The sequence below is a fragment of the Meriones unguiculatus genome, chromosome 2, assembly GCF_030254825.1.
Source record: "Meriones unguiculatus strain TT.TT164.6M chromosome 2, Bangor_MerUng_6.1, whole genome shotgun sequence".
Taxonomy (NCBI): domain Eukaryota; kingdom Metazoa; phylum Chordata; class Mammalia; order Rodentia; family Muridae; genus Meriones; species Meriones unguiculatus.
Genome location: NC_083350.1, coordinates 95,764,694 through 95,784,058, shown reverse-complemented (window position 1 = coordinate 95,784,058; position 19,365 = coordinate 95,764,694). Strand labels below are relative to the sequence as shown.

General features: G+C 39.6%; 1 long non-coding RNA gene across 1 annotated transcript; it reads left to right on the top strand.

Moving 5' to 3' along the window:
- The first annotated feature begins 668 nt into the window (after positions 1-668).
- Positions 669-11,930, top strand: LOC132652418 (uncharacterized). The gene is made up of 4 exons (XR_009589972.1): positions 669-1,505; positions 2,646-2,881; positions 5,833-5,933; positions 9,595-11,930. It is a non-coding gene; the product is annotated as an uncharacterized LOC132652418 (long non-coding RNA).
- The last annotated feature ends 7,435 nt before the right edge of the window (positions 11,931-19,365 follow it).

Below are 19,365 nucleotides of genomic sequence, written 5' to 3'. Positions count from 1 at the left end.
TGTGTTTGTATGCACAAAGGATACTTATGCAATATTATCCTTATATTTGGGTATAGCTTTATTTGTGTCTGAATACAGACGTAAACATTTCTGGGTGTTTGAATACTTGGCAGAAGGGAAGTATCCAATACCAGCTATAAAGTCCAATTAAGGGCACTTTATGAATTCAAAGAGCTTAAGCTATGGCCCCTAGAAGATGAAGAGTTCAGATTCATCGGAGAATACTAGTGTATAGTTCCCATTTAAAAAGCTGGCTTCACAGTCAATCATAAGCTATTCTGAACAAAACATAGCTGGACATTTGGATAGTCTCTTAAGGAATCTGTACAAAAGGAACTGCATCGTTGCCAAAACTATTGAAACAGCCCTGAAGCTGTCTAGACGGAAACTAATTGCTTTTATTTATCTTTCTTCTCCCAGAATGTATTCACTCTCTAGTTATTACTGGGCCTTTTTATTATATATTGAGACATGAACATCAGTTAACTAAGGAAATCAATGGAACAAAGAATCAGGAATTAAATTTGTCACTAAATTTGCATAACTTGAAGAAAGTCACCCCGTGTCGTTCTAGACCTCAGACTTCTCTATTAAGTAAATAGAAGAATATGAATTCACTCTATTTTACCAGGTTGTTGCATGATGCACATGAAAGGGTGTGAGACCTTTTGAATAGCATAACAGTTTTAAGTCAAAACACTGTAAATTGTTACTGATGTGGTTGCCATCAGGGAACTCAGCTATGGAATGTATAAGCTACTTGAGTTTCTCTGTTAACCACCTAAATGAAATGAGCACTTAAGCAAAGGAGCTAGAAGATTACAGTATACTTGCTACTTTCATTACCTTTTGGCAGGGGTAATCTTTGAGCATGTTATTTTGCCTCTTGAGCCTTAGGAGTGTCTGTGTCTGTTAGGAGTTGAATTTGAAATGGCCCTCTCAGGCTTGTATTCTGAGTGTTTGTTCCTTAGGTGGTGGTACTGTTTGAGGGAGGGTATGGAGCCATTAGGAGGCAAGAACTGGCTAGTAAAATTTGTGAGTAAGGGCCTTTGAAGGTTGTCGCCAAGCTCCTGATTCCAGCTGCTTTCTGCTCCCAGGTCCACCACAGCGATGACAGGACAGTAGCCAGAGTCATACACTCCTGCAGTGATGAACTCCACTATGCCTCCCTCATTGTGACAGTCTAAGACCATGAACCCAAAGATTCTTTCAGCCCTCAGTCATCTTTGTCAGGTCACAGGGAAGGGAAAGTCACTGATGAATCTTTGAGATAGGTCTGTAAGTTTTCTCAAGGGTATTTTAAGGCTTCCATGAGATGTTAAGATTTTTTTTTAGGTGTTCAAGTTTCACAAATGAAGAAATCACCTTCCACTACACATTTTGTATGTTAATCAAGTGATGTGCTAGTCTTTTGGTTCACTGACAAAAAGATCTTGAAGACCTAAGAGCTTTGTCAAGAAGCAATTTATTTACCTCCTTGTCTCTGAGGACATCATTAAAAAATGGTAAGAGCCAGTGAGCATGGAAGACCCTGGGAAAACGGCCTTCTAGACACATGGGATCAGTGCATGTATGACCTCACAGAGACCATGGCATCTCTCACAGGGCCCGCCCAGGGATAAGGTAGACAGGAGCCCAGCACTGAGATCGGAAGAGGACATAGGCTTCTACTCCTAACAGAATCTTTCTCTGATTGATAACTGCAAGCAAAGGAAAAGTTGGTTTTCTCCAAGGAAGTCTCACTAGATATACAAATCACCCTTAAGAGCCTGCCACATGCTTGGCAATAACTGCCAATACAAAATAAAGCCAGTAGTACTTTTGGAGGGTTTGTTTATTTCCAAGTGGGTCCCTAGTAAGGGGTACAGGGGCTGTCTCTGACTTGAACTCAGTGGCAGGCTCTCTGATCACCTCCGACTGGGGGGGTGCAGCCTTAACAGGCCACAGAGGAAAGTGATGCAGCCAACCCTGATAACACCTGATAAGCTAGAGTTAGATAGAAGAAGAGGAGGTCTTTCCTTATCAGTGGGCTAGGGAAAGGGCATAGTGGGAGAAGAAAGAGGGTGGGTGGGACTGGGAGGAGATGAGGGAGGGGCTACAGTTGGGATACAAAGTGAATAAATTGTAATAAATAAATATATAAATAAAATTAAGTAAAAAATAAAAAAAATTTAAAAAGAATATAAAAAGAAAATCTATTCTCAATGAAAGAATCTTAATATATATTTTAAAAAGTAACTGGTGGTCTTGGAATCAAAATGAGTCCTTCTGAATCAAAATTCTGAGGCTTTATGAACATTCAAGCACTTCTGGAAAGTTAATTAAAATAATTACCTTGAGTTGTTTTCTAATATGTGTGATTTTATTGTTATTTATGTGAAATATGTGGATATCACTTGTTCATTATATGTTTATTGGCCATTTTACAGGCTCCACTTAGAAGCTAGATATGTAGAAATGAAAATATGTGGTCCTAGTATACAAAAAGCTTTTAATGTAGACAAGAAACAGGTCAGTTTCTTTTTTAAAGCAATAGCACCAGGGCGCATTAGTGGTGGGGCGGGGCAGACACAGGTTCTCGCGCTGGGATCACAGAGATGACCTGCAGTCTAATCCTTTCTGTTCGCCGGGGAAATTCAACCTAGCCGAAGATGGGCTGCTGCTTGGGGTGCCACAGGAAAAGGTATCTGGAAGTCTGAGCATACTTTGGACCTCATGGAATGGCAACACATGTTATAAAACCCAGTTGAAATGTATGTGGAGGCATGGCTAGAACATTTTTCCTAGAAAAGGAGAAATAAGACTGACTTCTTAAGGATCTGGATTCGGGACTAGGAAGAAAGTGGAACTGAAATTCAAATTCTTTCTTGCACCTGAGTAGGTAAGTGACATGATGACAGTTGTACTTTGGAAAGAGTCAAATTCAAACCATTATCATTTATTTGCTAACGTGCTGTATGTAAAATGCTAACAGATTTAGCTCAAAAGGTCTTTAGGATCTTAATCTTTTAGATTTGGGAACGACTGTAAGTTGGCAGCTGTGTCTTTGGTAGGTTATGTCTACATCCATCAAAGAAACATTAGAGGAAGATAAAAAAAGAGGAATGGAAGGAAGGAAGGAAGGAAGGAAGGAAGGAAGGAAGGAAGGAAGGAAGGAGGGAGGGAAGGAAAGAAGGAAGGAAGGAAGGAAGGAAGGAAGGAAGGAAGGAAGGAAGGAAGGAAGGAGAAGGAAGGAGGGAGAGAGAGAAACAGAGAGAGAGAGCTAGGTATTTGGTTAGGAACTTGTTCTCATGAACTTGCCTTCCATTCCCAGTATTTTGGTGGGAAAATACCCCTCCTTCGTGGGAAGAGATGAGTGAGACTTCCTATCCTACTATCAAGTGACCATTCATTATAAAAATACTCCTTTCAAAAAGAAGAAAAACCTTTGAGAATACAAGACACACTGTTCCTCTAGGTCTGAAGACACTTATGGCAGAGGGAAAAAAGGAGAGATGCATTTCTAACTCTTGGCAGATGACACGTATTATCTCCAGAAATGATATTTTGTGGGAATGAGAATTATTTTCAATACGATACAACTAGAAGAAGGGCTTTTAAAGAGAAGAGCAGAGAACTGGCAATTCCACTAGGTCTGATGTACGCTCAGCCAATAAAGCTGGTTTCTGCCAAGCATGATGACATGATTCCCAGAATCCCTGTGGTGGAGAGAACTGATTCTGCTAAATTGTTCTCTGGCCTCCACACTCACACCGTGGCAAGTACACACACCTCCAGCATGAAATAAATACATGAATGTTTTAAAATTTGGAATAGAGCCACAAGAATGCTTGGTAGGTCCAGGTTATGCTAAGAGGAAAGGGAGGATTTTGATGGTCAGTTCCATCCCTGTACATGGAGAAATAGAGATTTGAGTTACAGAGAGGAACAGACAAGATGGACAAAGGAGAGCAGACAGGACACTGGTTTTGGAGAAACAGATATGGAGTAAATGTTGTTATCTTTGTCCTTGAAGGTTTTCCAGCTCCCCACTTCCATCGCCCTGGAGGCCTCTCTAGACTTCCTGACTTTGGGTTCTATAAATTTCACTTGTATTATTTTAAAAACATCCTGGCATATTTTGGGGTATACCCCAGTTTGAATAGGATACTATTATTTGCAATTAAATTGTCCTTGACCAAAAATAAAATAAAATAAAATTGCAAAAACACTAAAAACAAAACAAAACAAAAAATTCAATAGCAGCTTAAACTTCTGTTTTGAAAGTCAACTGGAGAATAGCTTCACTGCAGCATTTCTTGATTTCCCACCAAAGATACATATGAATTAAGGGATTTAGAAACTATTTACAATAACATTGAAAATCAAGGCTGGTAGTCAACATTATTTCAGAACAAGAGAATTGGTTCCAAAGGCTTAACCTCTAAATGACATTTGTCCTCTTGGGACAGTATCCCTTCCTTGAAGTTTCTGCATCCTCGGGATCCCAGGATTATATTCTCCTCAGTTTTTTCCATCTCAGCTTTGTCTTGATTTCCTTTGTTCCTTTTTTCTCACTCAATGCTTTTCTTTCTACAATAGTTTCCTTAGCTTTTTTCCACATTTTTTTTCTCAGTCTAATTGGCCAGTCCCACTTGAGCTCATGGTTTTGCTCTGATAGTTATACATCTATATGCTTAGTTCACAGCTACAGAGGGAACAGCACGCTCAGCTAGAAATTTCTATAGGGATAATATCATTAGCTCATATGAAATTAAAATCATCATTCCAACCAAATCACCTCCCACCTTCAAAACATTCCACTCTCCATCTACACTGTTACTGAAACTAGAAACATAGGAATTGCCCTGAGATAGTCCTCTTTTCTTCTTCTTATGCAGCTGTAAAGACCATCGGGAAAAGCTTAGTGTCTCCACTGACAGTTGATTTATTGTCAGGAACATCTGGGCTTTATCTCCCTTCCGTGTCCACCCCCTCCTGTGAATCTAGGTTCATATCCCCTCCCAGAGCCTGGAAAAACATGAATCTGTGCGAGCGCATATAGATATCCATCCATATGTACTGAACAAAAAAAAAAAAGAGCCTTAGTGATGATAAGTAGTGGGAAATGAGGGTGTTTGGGTGCTTGGAAACTGGTCCAGGATCTTGTACATGTTAGTTAGGCAAATTCTCTACCACTCACCTACCTCCCCCGACCTGGGAGATGAGTTTTAAATGAATACAGACAACTAGAAATGGGAGAAAAATTAAGTGAACACATATGGAAATATTTTTTTCCCAGCCTAAGCTCAGAAAAAAACATAAAAGCTATAGTTAGATTTTAAGCAATAAAAGTCACATTTTATGCTGGAAAGGGCTTGGCATTTGCCTAGCTGTGGCGTGTTGAGCCCTAAGAGTAATCCTCAGCACTAAAAACAAATAGATAGCAGAAAAGAGAACGTGTGTTGACTCAAACAAACACATAGACAATAAAGGAGAGAATGCAGACACCAGAAACGAGTTAGGACTATGTAAGCAAAGAACTCAGTGCCGAAAGAATGCAACCTAGAAAGCTGCAGTATTAGGAAAATAGAATTGAGGAGAAAATGATGAGAATTCTGTTGTAAAAGATGAACTCATGACTGAGTGGCCCTAAACCTGTGAGATCTGACTGCAGGGCCAGGAGCCCACACAGATCTCAAAACTAGGAAACCTCATTTAGGCATAGAAAACTACTTAAAAAATGTACTTAATTGCAAACATTGTACAAATTAATGAATCTTACTATGACAATTTCTTGCGCATGTTTGTTTAATTTTTTCACATTTATCCATTCTTTTCCTCCTCCCACAGAGTCTCCTCCTTCTTCCCTAATAACCCCCTTCCATTTCCAAGAGTTCCTCCATCCGCTCTAGATGGGATAACAAGAATGAGGACATTCTCAAGTAAACAAGGTACTGAGGTACATAGAGTTTACCAACCAAGAACGTTCCTAGAGGGAGGGAGAGAGCAAACAAATCTCTGAGACTCAACAACAAAATGAATCCAAGCAGAGGAACAAATTGGGGCCTGGGAGGTGGCTCAGTGTGTAAAGCAACTGCTGTGTAAGCTTTGTGCAAGCATTCCCAGCATTCCCTGCTGTCAAGTCAGCGGCACTGTCTATAACCACAGAACAGGCTGGGAGGGGGCAAGCAGATCTCAGAGGCTTGTGAGCCAGACACTCTAGCAAAAATGGCAAATGTTGGCTCTAATGAAAGGCCATGTCTCAATAAAATAAGATGAAGAAGATACCCAGTTTGGACTTCTGAACTCTATATCATATGCACACTCCTGTGTGTGCACAGAGAAATTAAAAAAAAAATTAAAGAAATGAAGTTCAAATGTTTTATTTTGAGCAAAGACTTTTTAAATAAGATATTTACAGTAGAAATACAGTAGAAAATTGTGCAGCGCCTGCTTGGATTAGCTTCAATCCTGGGGCACAAGACCGCACTCTCCTTTATGATTAGGCCTGTGCTTGCAGAACCTTTCACCTCACCTTTTTTGTTTACTGTGACCCACTCATTGTATTATCTTCAAAATAAATAGACACCTTATCTTTTCTTTGATATGACTTTCATTGTCAAATCACTGGTGCTGGTTTCTTTGTTCTGGTTTCATTCACTCTCTCTCTTTCTTTCTTTTTTTGTTTTTTATTTTTCTAGACAGGATTTCTCTGTGTAGCCTTCGATGTCCTAGACTTGCTTTTATGACCAGGCTGTCCTTGAACTTACAGCAATCAGCCTTCCTCTGTCTCCCTGAGCACTGGGATTATGGGCATGCATCATCACACCTAGATGTTTTGGCTTTCTTTTATTTTTTTAAATTATTTTTATTAATTACAGTTTATTCACTTTGTATCCCCCCTGTATCTTCCTCCCTCCTCCCTTTCCAATTCCACCTTCCCTCTTCTCCTCCCATGTCCCTCTTCCAGTCCACTGAAAAGGAAAGTCCTCCTCCCCTTCCCTCTGATCCTAGTCTATCAGGTCTCATCAGGAGTGGCTGCATTGTCTTCTTCTGTGGCCTGGTAAGGCTGCTCCCCCCTCAGTGGGAGGTGATCAAAGAGTAGGCTAATCAGTTCATGTCAGAGACAGTCCTTGTCCCCATTACTATGAAGGCCACTTGAACACTGAACTGCCATGGCTACTTCTGTGCAGGGGTTCCAGGCCATCTCCATGAGTGGCTTACAGACTGGGAAAGTATTTTCACCAACCCTATATCTGACAGAGGCCTAATATCCAGAATATATAAAGAACTCAAGAAGCTAAACAGCAATAAATCAAGTAATCCAATTAAAAAAAAATGGGATACAGAGCTAAACAGAGAATTCTCAACAGAAGAATATTGAATGGCATAGAAACACTTAAAGAAACTAACATCCTTAGTTATCAGAGAAATATTTTGGCTTTCTTAACTGTGGCCGTTACCATGTCACCTACCAGCCCCAGGAAGTCTGTTCAGCTGTCCTTAATTCCATTTACAGAGATGATAAACACACTTTTGGTGCCTGTGCTGCCAGTATGGTTGATCACAGCTCTAATGGGAAGACCCAGGGAAATCAAGAATCTTTCTCTGAAAGACTGACCACATCCTTTCTTTGACATCCTGAGCCCCCAAAGTCAACAAACAAGTCCAAACACTTAATACTTAAAGGAACTATTTGATTCCACTTTTGCCACTGTAACCAAAACTAAATTTGAGAAATTATAAATTTCTCAACCTATAAATTAAAATTTTATTATAAATTATAATAATTAGAAATTATGTGTAGAATCACTAAGAATCACACAGCCTAAAGTTCTTGTCTTACTGTAGATGGGAAAGAAAGAAATACCTATTTATTCTACATGATTTTGAAGAAAAAAATTAAAGGCTAAATGAACAAGGATAAGCACTGTTTGAAGAGACATGGATTGCACAACTTTATAGCAGGGAGAGAAAAGTGAGACAAAGCCTGTATAAAACAAACAAATGTTCAAAAGAGGTGAACCAGGAACACAGTGACAATAGAACATAAATAACTCTGCAAATAAACTGAAAAATGGCCACTATGAAAATATATGGTAGTTGAAATCATACAATTAACAAGAATGTCCGAATACTAAGAAGAGTTCAATAAGTAGGAATGATCCGGCCTTTGCCCCAGCGGACACAGAGGAATCACAGAACGGTGTGGTCTGACCTCACAGGGAACCCCGTAGTCAGTGGCTACAGTAGCAGAAAACCAACAGTCAACGGCAACATATTGCCTACAAAAGACCATATATCTTCACAGTGAAACAAACAAAACGAGCTAATTTAATTTGTGAATCTAATGGAAACAACAGATGTTTAGAATTGAGTGAAAATAAAAATGATATCATAGTAGTCAATTGGTTCTTGGAAAGAAATTTATGCCCATAAGTGGCTTATTGGATGTTTAAAAACATTTAAAGGTTTAAAAATAAATTAGTCTTCCCATCCAGGAAGCTAGGGGTAAAATGAATAAAGAAAATATTAGTATGGGGATTATCCACAGAAAACCAAAATTGAAATTAGAACACTGAACAAATATCAAATAATAGAGTTGCTAAGTGAAACCAAGGGCTAATTGTTTGAAGAATCCCACAAAATAATTAAAACTCTGGAAAAACAATAACTTGAAAAAGAAAGGAAGACATAAATAGAATTTGAAATGACAATAGGTTCAGAAACAAAATGACACAAAAATGTTTTTGAAATTACAGAAATTTCATAAACCATTTTATACCAAGGGATTGAAACATAAATAAATGAAACCATTTTAAGAAAATTAGAAATTTGCCAAAATAAGCTCAAAATCATAGTCCAATAAACACAAAGGTAACAGTGCAATATGTGAAGAAGCTACATGCTTCACTAAGAAAAGACCAGGACCAAGTGTCTCATGGCAACATTCTAGCAAACCTTCACGGAATGGATGACTCAGCTTCGGCATACTGTTCCCAACAGTACAAAAATGTGGAGGCCATCCAGCATATCTTGAAAAGTTAAAGAGTGATATCAAATCAGACCATGTTCATTGTGAGATTGACTTATTATATATTTTTCTTGCAGTCTTAATCTTGTTCATAGGTAAATGGTAGAGTTGTTCCTGGTTCAAACTGTGTGCTTTCTGTTACTTGATCTAATTGTTTACTGTTGCTTCAAATAAATCCTAAATAAAAAAGTGATTCTATAAACTTTTACTAGAAAAGGATCTTGTCCTTGGAGGATTTGTTTAGTTTTACACTTGGTTCCAATATAGGTGCCTTAAACTTTATTTTTATAGTAATATATATAGTGTAGACATGCATTTTGAATTATGAGCATTTGTTTGGGGGAAAATAGAGTTAGTGAAAACTCTCAAAATTCCCCAACCACCACATATTAAGATTCCTTTTCATCTTTTTACATGTTACAAATACTTTCTGCATGTCAGCTACAGAGAGCTACACACATGTTAGATATTATAAGACCAGTCACTCTGGTGCAACAAGCTTGAAAAAGAGTTCTGTCTGTAATCCCGGGGAAATATGTGCTCTCTTTGTAGTTCCTTTCCTCTACTTTTCTTTCTAGGATCATCGATGGAAAGAGAAGCCATATGAGCTTCGATGGCTCTGCTGGCTGCTGATGAGGTAGCAAGACATGAGGTGGCTTTGTCCAGAACACACGCATACTCGGGATCCGTGGTACTTTCTCTTGCTACTCTCCTATCGAAGACTCAGCGATGCTACTTGTGATAAAGTGGTGTGGTGTTTGGCTTTGTTTATAGACAGCTTGTAGCACCAGTATTGAATTTGAAACCTGATTCTGCTTGAGTGATCTCAAGTAGGATGATTAACTTCTCTAGGCCACGAGGCCCTTCTTTGGGAGGTGATATTAGCAAAACTTTACAGCATGGGGTTGTTGGAGAGCATAGGTTATATTATATTAATTAAAATATTTTCATATTTCTTTTTAAAATTTTAATTTAAAATTTTTTCTTCACAATTTATTCATCATATATTCTGATTTAAGTCCCCTCCCTCAACTACCCCGAGTCCCAAACTCCCTCTGTTTTTCCCCCATTACCTTCACCTAGTCCACTGAAAGGGGGAGTTCTCCGTTATTGCCATCTGCCCATAGTTTGTTAAGTCTCATAAGGACTACCTGGATCCTTTTCCTTGGTGGCCTGACAAGGCTGCATCACCAGGGGCAAGTAATCAAAGAGCAGGCAATAGAGTTCATGACAAAGGCAACCCCTGCTCCCCTCACTCAGAGATCCACATGGAGGCTGGGCTGCCAATTGGCCACATCTGAGCAGGGGGTCTAGGTCCTCTCCATGCATGGTCCTCCGTTGGTGCATCAGACTCTGCAGGACCCCCTGGGCTCAGATCTTTTAGTTTTGTTTGTCTCCTTGTGGGGCTCCTGTCCCCTCCATGTCCCTCTATTTCCACCCCTTTCTTCCTCTAGAAGACTCCCTGCCCTCTGCCCAAAGATTAGCCCTGAGTCTTAGCATCTGCTTCGACCCCCTTGTTGGGTAAATCAATTCAGAGGACCCCTATAGTAGGCTCCCAAGGAGGACCCTAGGGAGGATGCTTGAATCTAATTAAAAATTTAATATGACTTAAGCTGTATAGCAATGGTTTTACATATATGTATATATGTGTGTGTGTGTGTGTGTGTGTGTGTATATATATATATATATATAGATAGATAGATAGATAGATATGAGTTCTCTTTCTCTCAAATAATGTAAAGGCAAGCTTGGATGATGATCACCTGATTACCAGATTGTCCTGCTTTGGATTAAAAAAGTCAACTAAGTCTTACAGTCATAAACGGGAGATATGTACAAACTGCTTAACACACAATTGAAAAATTTACTACATCCACTCACATAGACATTCTTTCAAGTAGATCCACCCCACAGCAGACACTCAGTTTTGAACAAGGAAGGGATCACTTTATACATGCATGGTTACTACTAAGGAAATCAGCAAGTCTCGGTGTGTCTGGGTTTACGGAGACCATTCATTGTCGAAATTTTATTTGTGTCTATATCAAAGCCCAGGGAATAAGTTGAGCAAAGTATTTCAGCCCCATTTTCTACTTGAGAAAATTAAGATGCAAGAATTTCCAGTTGCTGCCTGAATGCCATAATTAGAACTTGGAGCTCAGTTTTGCTGATTTTGTTTTTTGTTTTGTTCTTTTACTTTTTACTTTTCTTAAAACTGTCTTGTTCTTTGGGAGAGTGTATGGACTCAATAAAATAAGATACAGATATTATTTGAGAGTAATTTATTTTGACAGTCTCCTGAAAAAACTAAAAATTTGCAGACACTATAACCTAGCAAGTTGGTGTCTAAAGACTGTCTTCAAAGGTGTTCAAGAAGCGTGGTGACACATGCCTTTACTTCCACAACTCAGGGAGGCAGAGGCAGGTGGATCGCTATGAGTTTGAAGCCAGCCTGCTCTACAAATGAGTCCAGGGCAGCCAAATTACAGAGAAACACTGTCTTGCAAAACAAAAAACAAAACAAAACAAAACAAAACAAAAAAACAGGAAAACAAACAAAAAGGTGTCCAAGAACAGAAGAGCAAGGACATTGACCTCAGCATTGTTTGGTAATAGAAACTTGGAAGCAACCTAATGTCCATATGTAGAAGAATAAGAAATATTTTCTTCTCTTCAAGTAATGATTGTTAAAATAGTAAATTACTCTCATAAATGTGCTATTGAATTAAATATTTTAGAATAGCCCATATAGCAGAATAGCATTCATAAAGCATTTTAAAGTTGAATACTATATACTTTTAAAAATATAAATTTGCTGTAATAGTGAATACCTTTAAGATCACATAACAATTTCAATGTAGTATTTACTTTGGAGAAAAAAGGGGGAACCTGACAAGGAGAGCAAAGTTGCCTTTACCTTTATATAAGTGTTCTTCTTTTCTTTTCTTTTTTTAATCTATAATTCAGAAACAAATAAATAAATGTTAATTTTCTTATCTCTGGTGTCAGTCACATGGATATGATTCTTTCACTATTACTTTTTATGTATAATTTAATTAAAACAACAAAAAAGCAACAATCTAGAAAAGGCAATCTAGAAAAATGTTCATTAAGAATGGAATATGTCAAGCCGTGCTTGGCAAGGGGTGAGCCTTACGTCAGACACTGGTTGGGTACTCCCGTAAGTCCTGAGCCACTATTACCCTAACATACCTTGCAGGCTGTACAGATAGTAGGTCAGATGTTTTAGGAATGGTTTGGTGACTGTGTTTCTCTTTCGGTAGCCTGCAGAGTACCAAAGAGACTAGAGCATAGTGGTGAAGACTCCATGCAGGCACCAGTTCAACTTTTCCTGTTCAATGAGTGGCAATGAGGCCCCTCTGTCTGTTTGTGGAGAGCAGGCCTTTGTCTTAGCAAGAGCCTTCCTGGGTTCTTCGGATATTTTTATGGGACCTTCTTGGCCAACGACTCAGTTGAATACAACACAGTCCCATCACTAGAAGCTTCACCTGGCAACGAAAGATGGTTAGTTGAAACTCTGTATCCCCCCATTGCTAGGGTCCTCATTAAGGTTGCCTTCATACATTCTAGGTTTCCACTGTAGTAGATTTCCACACCACTCCCTATATGCCCCCCCCATTCCAGTTATCGCTCCCTGTATCCTCTTCCTCCACTCCAAGAACCAGAGACTAAAATGCTCAGAGACCTACATCAGTTTTTAAAAAAATGTATTAATAAAATGATTCCTAATGACATTCTGCTACACTATTAGATCAGTGTCTTATCCAGTCATCATCAGAGAGGCTTCCTCTAGCAACAGAATGGAAGAGATGAAGAACACCCCCCCCCCAGACAGACATTACTAGTAGAGAGTCTAAATAGGGAGTCTCTTATCAGATCCCTCCTTCAGAGCTTAGGAAATTCCTTGGAAGAGGAGACAGAAAGATTGTAAGAGCCAGAGAAGATGGAGGACACCAGGAAAACAAGGCCTTCTGAATCAACTAAGCAAGATGCATATGAGCTCACAGAGTGAAGCACCAAGCACAGAGCCTACATGGGTCTGCACCAGGTCCTCTCTCTCTGTCTCTCTTTCTCTCTGTATAATATATATTATAGCATTAACTTAGCATTTTTAAAGGACTCCTGACTGTGAGAATGAGTTGTTCTCTGACTCTTGTGCCTGTTCTTGAGACTCTTTTCCTCCTGTAGGGTTGCCTTGTCCAACTTCAATATGACAGTTTTTGCTTCATCTTATTATGTTTTATTTTTATCAGTGTTTGGTTGTTTTCTCTTAGAATCCTGTTTTTTTTTCTAATAAGAGACAGAAAGTGAGTTGATTCATATGGGATGAGAAATGGGAAAAACTGGAAAGAGTAGAGGGAGAGATATGTATATGAAAACCAAAACTACTTTTAAAAAAAGTAAATTTTTAAGAAGAATGGAGTATACCAGAGCAGTTAAGAGCACAAGCTTCAAGATTAACCAGATTTTGTTCCCAATTCTGCTAATTCAAAAGTTAAAATGAGATAGATGTTTGTCTCCACTTAGACAACACTGCACTGATGTCTATTGTGAGTCATTAGGAAGACTATCTAAAACTCAAAAGTTCTCAGATTTATTTGGCCATGGGATAAGAATATCGAAGGACATGACCTCATCAAGCCTATATATTTAAATATTAGATTTAAGTGATCAGTTGTCTTGATGATTGAAAGAAAGCATTCCTTAACCCCCCTCCCAATTTACCAGCCTGTTGTGCTTTTCCTAGTCGCACTGATCCTAGATTCCCTTTGTCTGCCTAGGCAGGGCTTCCATCCCTTAGCAGAACAGCTCTTGAGTTCTGAAGGCCATAAGACAGAGAAAGCCTCTTTCAAGACTAGCATGGCTCATAAAGTATGGAAAATTTCCAAGATCTGTTTGAAAATTCTGTTTATTTTTGGCATGCTGCCACTTCCAGCTTTAGGTAATATGTAAAAGTGCTTGATGCAGCATTTTCACATCCCTCTCAGTTATCCAGAATCCTTTCACTCCACTTTGTTTAGTAAAAACACATCAACATGAAGATTCACTGGGTTAAAGTCGCCTTGAAGAGTAACATAAGCTATGGTTCACACCTCACAACGAATGAGTTCTCCATTCCTTAGAGACTCCTACCAAGAAACCTTGGAAGATGTCATGAGAGTCACACCCAAAACCTGGCTTTATTCCTACTTCTCCAGCTCATAAAACCCCTTGAGCCAATGAAACTCAGCTTGAACTTCAACTTGGCAACTTTAGACCCATTTCCCCTCACTTCTTCTAAACTGTTTAGAGACCTGCAAAATTAAAAATAAATGTATATCTGTCGGATTATAATCATCAAATATTGTCAAGTGCCACTCTAGGTCATGGGTTATTTTTTTTATATTGTATCATTGGCATCCTTAACTCAGTATGACTTATGAGTTTTTTTTTCATACTTCAAAGCCATTGGAAAAATATAAATTTTGACAGCTTGAGAGTGTCTTACATTTAAATATTTGTTATCAGCCCCAGTGACACTCCCTGAGGCCATGAAATTCCCTTTATATTCCTTCCATTTCCTAGTGTGCCCACACCGTTCATCAAAAGCATTTACTCCCATTTACTTGTATGGACATAACTTTTATACCACCCTTTGTGAGCCAGTAAGGTTTTGAAATTCCTTAATTCTGTGTGGCCCTAGGATGCTGCTATTGAGGCAGTGACCTTCAGAATGTGACTGTGAAGGTCAGTTCAGGCAATGCACACAGTAGGCTTTGGGGTCTCCTACTGAGGCATGCAGTGCATTTGAGTGTGGCTCAGTGTCAACTTTGTGTCAGCAAGCTGTCTCCAGCCATGTAGAACCCTCCTCATATTTCCAAGTGAAGATCCCATTCAGTCTAGAACTGAGCTGTTTAAAGATAGGTTTTAGATTATCTTGGTGAACTTTATTTGGTTTGTTCAAGGCTGACATATTTCAGATAGAAGATTTGATTTTGCCTTGGTTGTTAATACTTAGTTTAGATTTGGAGCAAACTGTGAGTGAAGGGTTTAATTTCAGGTCCCGTGTCTGACCTTGGTCTTCACTTGACTTTGGGTAAATTCGGATCTCCTGGAGGGCAAGCTGTCCAGACAGAGAACAGTTGGTGACGGTTTACCTTGGATTTGAAACACTTCCCCAGTGATTTATGTCTTGACATGGTCTCATTTTATATAACCCCAAATACAGCCCTGTTTGTTTCCTTTGGCCCCTGTGAAATCAGCAGAACTGCTTACTCCATAGATTCAGGCAAATTCCCCAGGATGTATCCCCTTCTACGCACAACGCCAGCTCTGCTTTGCTGATTAGCTTGGTGATCCTCTAGGCCTCTTTGGGGAGTTCAGAACTTATGTTCTCATGGTGTAATGTTCCAAAACCTGACAGAAAACAGAAACTGGCTGCTGCGACTCAATTCCTCCATGTGGAGTTCTGACTGAGCCTTAGATCTGTAGTGACCTGAAAGAACATTGTATGGACCACACTTGGAGCTCAGAGCTACGATACTCCCCCTACACCAACTAAGCGTCCTGTCTACTGAGGATCCCAATCAACCCCCAAATCGAATTCCTTAGCATGAGTAAATCTTGGTTGCTTTTACACAACTGTGCACGGTCAGAGCATTGGTAAAGTGAGGAAACACATTTCCCTGTTTCCCAGATCACACACTGTATTTCCTGTTCTCATGCCAGAAGCAGGCTTATGGAGGTGATGAAAGAGAAGAGTCCCAATCTTTGTCTTTCTGGAAATTCCAGTTTGATGGGAGAGGTGTAACCTCAGTAGACAACAGCGCTCTTGGTGAACAGTACCGGTAAAGGGCCTGGTGAACAGTACCGGTAAAGGACCTGCAGAACTTCCAAGCACCTGGAGCCACACTCTGATGGTTCTTACAAATTACCCATGAAGAGTTGTGCTGTACTTTGGTGCAGTATAAAAACAAGCTTCCCAATAGTGGTGCTTGTTGGCATTGTCTGACGTGTTTCTGCATATGGGAGGGTGGGAATGTTACTGGAGCAACTTCCGTGTAAGTATGGAAAAGACTTCGAAAACTGGGTCCTGTGAGCCATCATGCTATCCTCTCCATGCAGGGAAATTTTAGCAAGATATTGAGATAAATGAATGACTTGGGACACTGAGGGAAGAGTGATTAACGTCCTGGCTTTTGTCCTGACAATCTTTGAGCTGAAGTCACTCAGATGCTGGATTATCTGTTCCCTGAACATTCGGATTCATTTGTGCCCTGGCTTGTTTTAGAGAAATGTATCTGAGATCCTTAACATACTACGACAGACTTCCAACCCGGACACCTTCAAAAACCACATCCTTCCTTGATTTTTGGATGATTTTCTTACTCCAGGCCCAAGTGACCAAGTTTATTATTGATGTGTTGGCAGGTGTATTTGTCACATTCTTCTGGATTAAGGGGGATTTAAGTGTGGTCATCCAGGTAGTCTGCTTTAAATTTGAGACAGCATGTTTCTACTCCATGGAGATGGGGAATCTGTACATACTCAAGATTTGACAGGATTCTTAAGTACACTTAATATCAGCCTTTTTTTCTTGTTGATTTTTTCTGAAGCTTGTTAAAAACAAAACAAAACAAAAAAAAAAAACAACTTGAACTGCTTTGAAGACACTTACTATTTCTCTCCAATGTCAAACTTTTTTACTTTTTCTCCCACTTCAAATCAGCGTTTTCAGTATTTTCTCTGAGGTAAATGTAATTCAGAACTGTGTCTGTACAACCAAGTGAAGTAGAGAATTTCAGATAATTCAAACAGTAAATGAAGTTTCTTCACAATTATCCAAATACTATAGTGAATATATTTTTAAAAAACCTCTTGTGTGAAACAATTTAAATTAAAAACTCAATTTTCTGTATTACATTACATACCACAGGGTATATAGAACATTTTTAGGTTATAATTTTTTTTAAAGTACTGGAGGTTGCTGGGGATTGAACTCAGGACCTCTGGAAGAGCAACTGGTGCCCTTAACCTCTGAGCCATCTAGGACAGGAGCCTACCACAAAGGGCCTCTGAAAGACTCTACCTAGCAGTGTATCAAAACAGATATTAAGACTCATAACCAAACCTTCGGCAGAGTGCAGGGAATCATATGAAAGAAGGGGAAGTTAGTAAGACCTGGAGAGGACAGGACCTCCACAAGGACCAAATACATCTGGGCACAGGGGTCTTCTATGAGACTGTTTCTCCAACCAAGGACCATGTTTATAACCTAGAACCTCTGCTCGGATGTAGCCCATGGTAGCTCAGTATCCAAGTGTGTACCATAATAAGGGGAATAGGGACTATTTCTGACATGAACTCAATGGCTGGCTCTTTAGCACCCCCCCCCCCCTTGAGGGAGGAGCAGCCCTGCTAGGCCACATAGGAGGACTTTTCAGCCAGTCCTGAAGATACCTGATAAACCAGGGTCAGATGAAAGGGGAGGAGGTTCTCCCCTATCAGTGGACTTGGAAAAGAGCAGGGAGGAGATGAGGGAGGGACAATGGGATTGGGAGGGAAAGAGGGAGTGGGATACAGCAGGGATACAAAGTTAACAAACTAACTAATACTAAAAAAAATTTAAAAAATTGAAAAAATAAAGTACTGGAGGTTTAATTGATTTTTTTAAATTCCAGTTTATTTGCCGTATGAAGAGAATTTAGTTTTGTGTCCTTTTTATTTTTTTTCCTTGTGGTAGTCTCAAAAGCAGCTGCTGTTGCCTTGGCCACAATACAGCATTCATTTGCTGATTTGGGGACATTAATGTCCAAACTTGGCTGAGCCGCAGGGATCCAGAACTTCTTGGAATATAAGGCTAAAAGCCATGGCTCATGGGCCTGAGGCACCTGTGAGTGTAACACTCTTCCTAGTCTGTAAGCCCATACCCTGTGGCTCCTACTGAGCATGTCCTGGGCCCAGGGGAGGGCCTGGGAACCTTAAGCACTGCTGACATGCCTAGACTAAGGTCGGGACACACAGATACTGTGAAGAGCTAACTTCTAGACTTCTAAGATCCAGACACTCACTGCCTATACACATTCCTTTGTCTGGCTAGCTTGGGAGGCTTTCTTTGGAAACAAGAGCAAGGCATTCCTGATGAAAGGACATTTCTGGAATCTTTCCTTTATCAGGATCTTGACCCAAACTCAGTCCAAAGACTCATTGCTTTAGGGACAAAACTTCTCTCCCTAATAATTCGGCCTTCAACAATTCTAAGAACATTGCAAAGGGCAAGAAGACTTAGATGTAGCTGGTGTATGAGGAAGATTTAAAACATTCTTTGGCCCATTACCTAAAACAGTGGTTCTCTACCTTCCAAATGCTGGGACCCCTTTAATATAGTTTCTCATGTTGTGGTGACCCCCAAACATAAAATTATTTTTATTGTTACTTCATAACTGTAATTTTGCTACTGTTGTGAATTATAATGCTAATATTTGATAAGCAGGATATCTGATATGTGACTCCTGTGAAAGTTCTCAATGCACAGGTTGAGACCTGGTGATCTAAAAGTTCCTTTGTTCTTTGAGCTCTGCCTCGTGCTTCCATTTTACACTCTCCACTCTTTGTCTTCCGTTTTATATTTCAACAATCCTCAGCCATCTGAAGCCTGCATTCTTTGCAAGCATATCTATATTTTTCTTGCATTTCTGTTCTCAAAACTACTCCATCCTTCACCTGAAAGTGCTCATCCCAGAATCTGCTTGTTCCTCCTCTTAGACTGTCATGCTAAGATTCCCCTAGAAAGGCTTTCCTGAGTTTGATCACTCTATCCTTGGCCTTACTAATGCATGAGCACATCCTTGATAGCTTTATCGAGCTCTGATGATCTCTGTCTCTCCACTGCACCACAAGCTCCTTTAAGGCAGATATCAATTCTTTTTTTCCTTTTCCCATGCTTGATTTAGAAATTATGGGGTTATTGATACTAATAATAAATGCTGAATAAACCAAATTAATACATAACAAGGGCTGATATTTTTCGGTTGGAAGTTGTATCAGTGGGGAGCCAAAAGCCAGCCACACTGAGGAAGGCATGGTTGTAATATTTATTTAATGTAAGAGGAGCCGGGCATAGTGGCACATGTCTATAATGCCAGCATCAGGAAGAGTGAGATGGGATGATCGTGAGCTCAAAGCCAGTTTGGCATACATAGTGAGACCTTTCCTCATTATTGATGAAAGGATAATCATGATAATTATAACTTCAATAATTAAAAATCTGAAATGAAAAACTGGAATTCTCAAGAGACAAGCTAAGTGATTTTCTTAAAGCCACACAGTCACAGAAAGCAAGCCCAGGG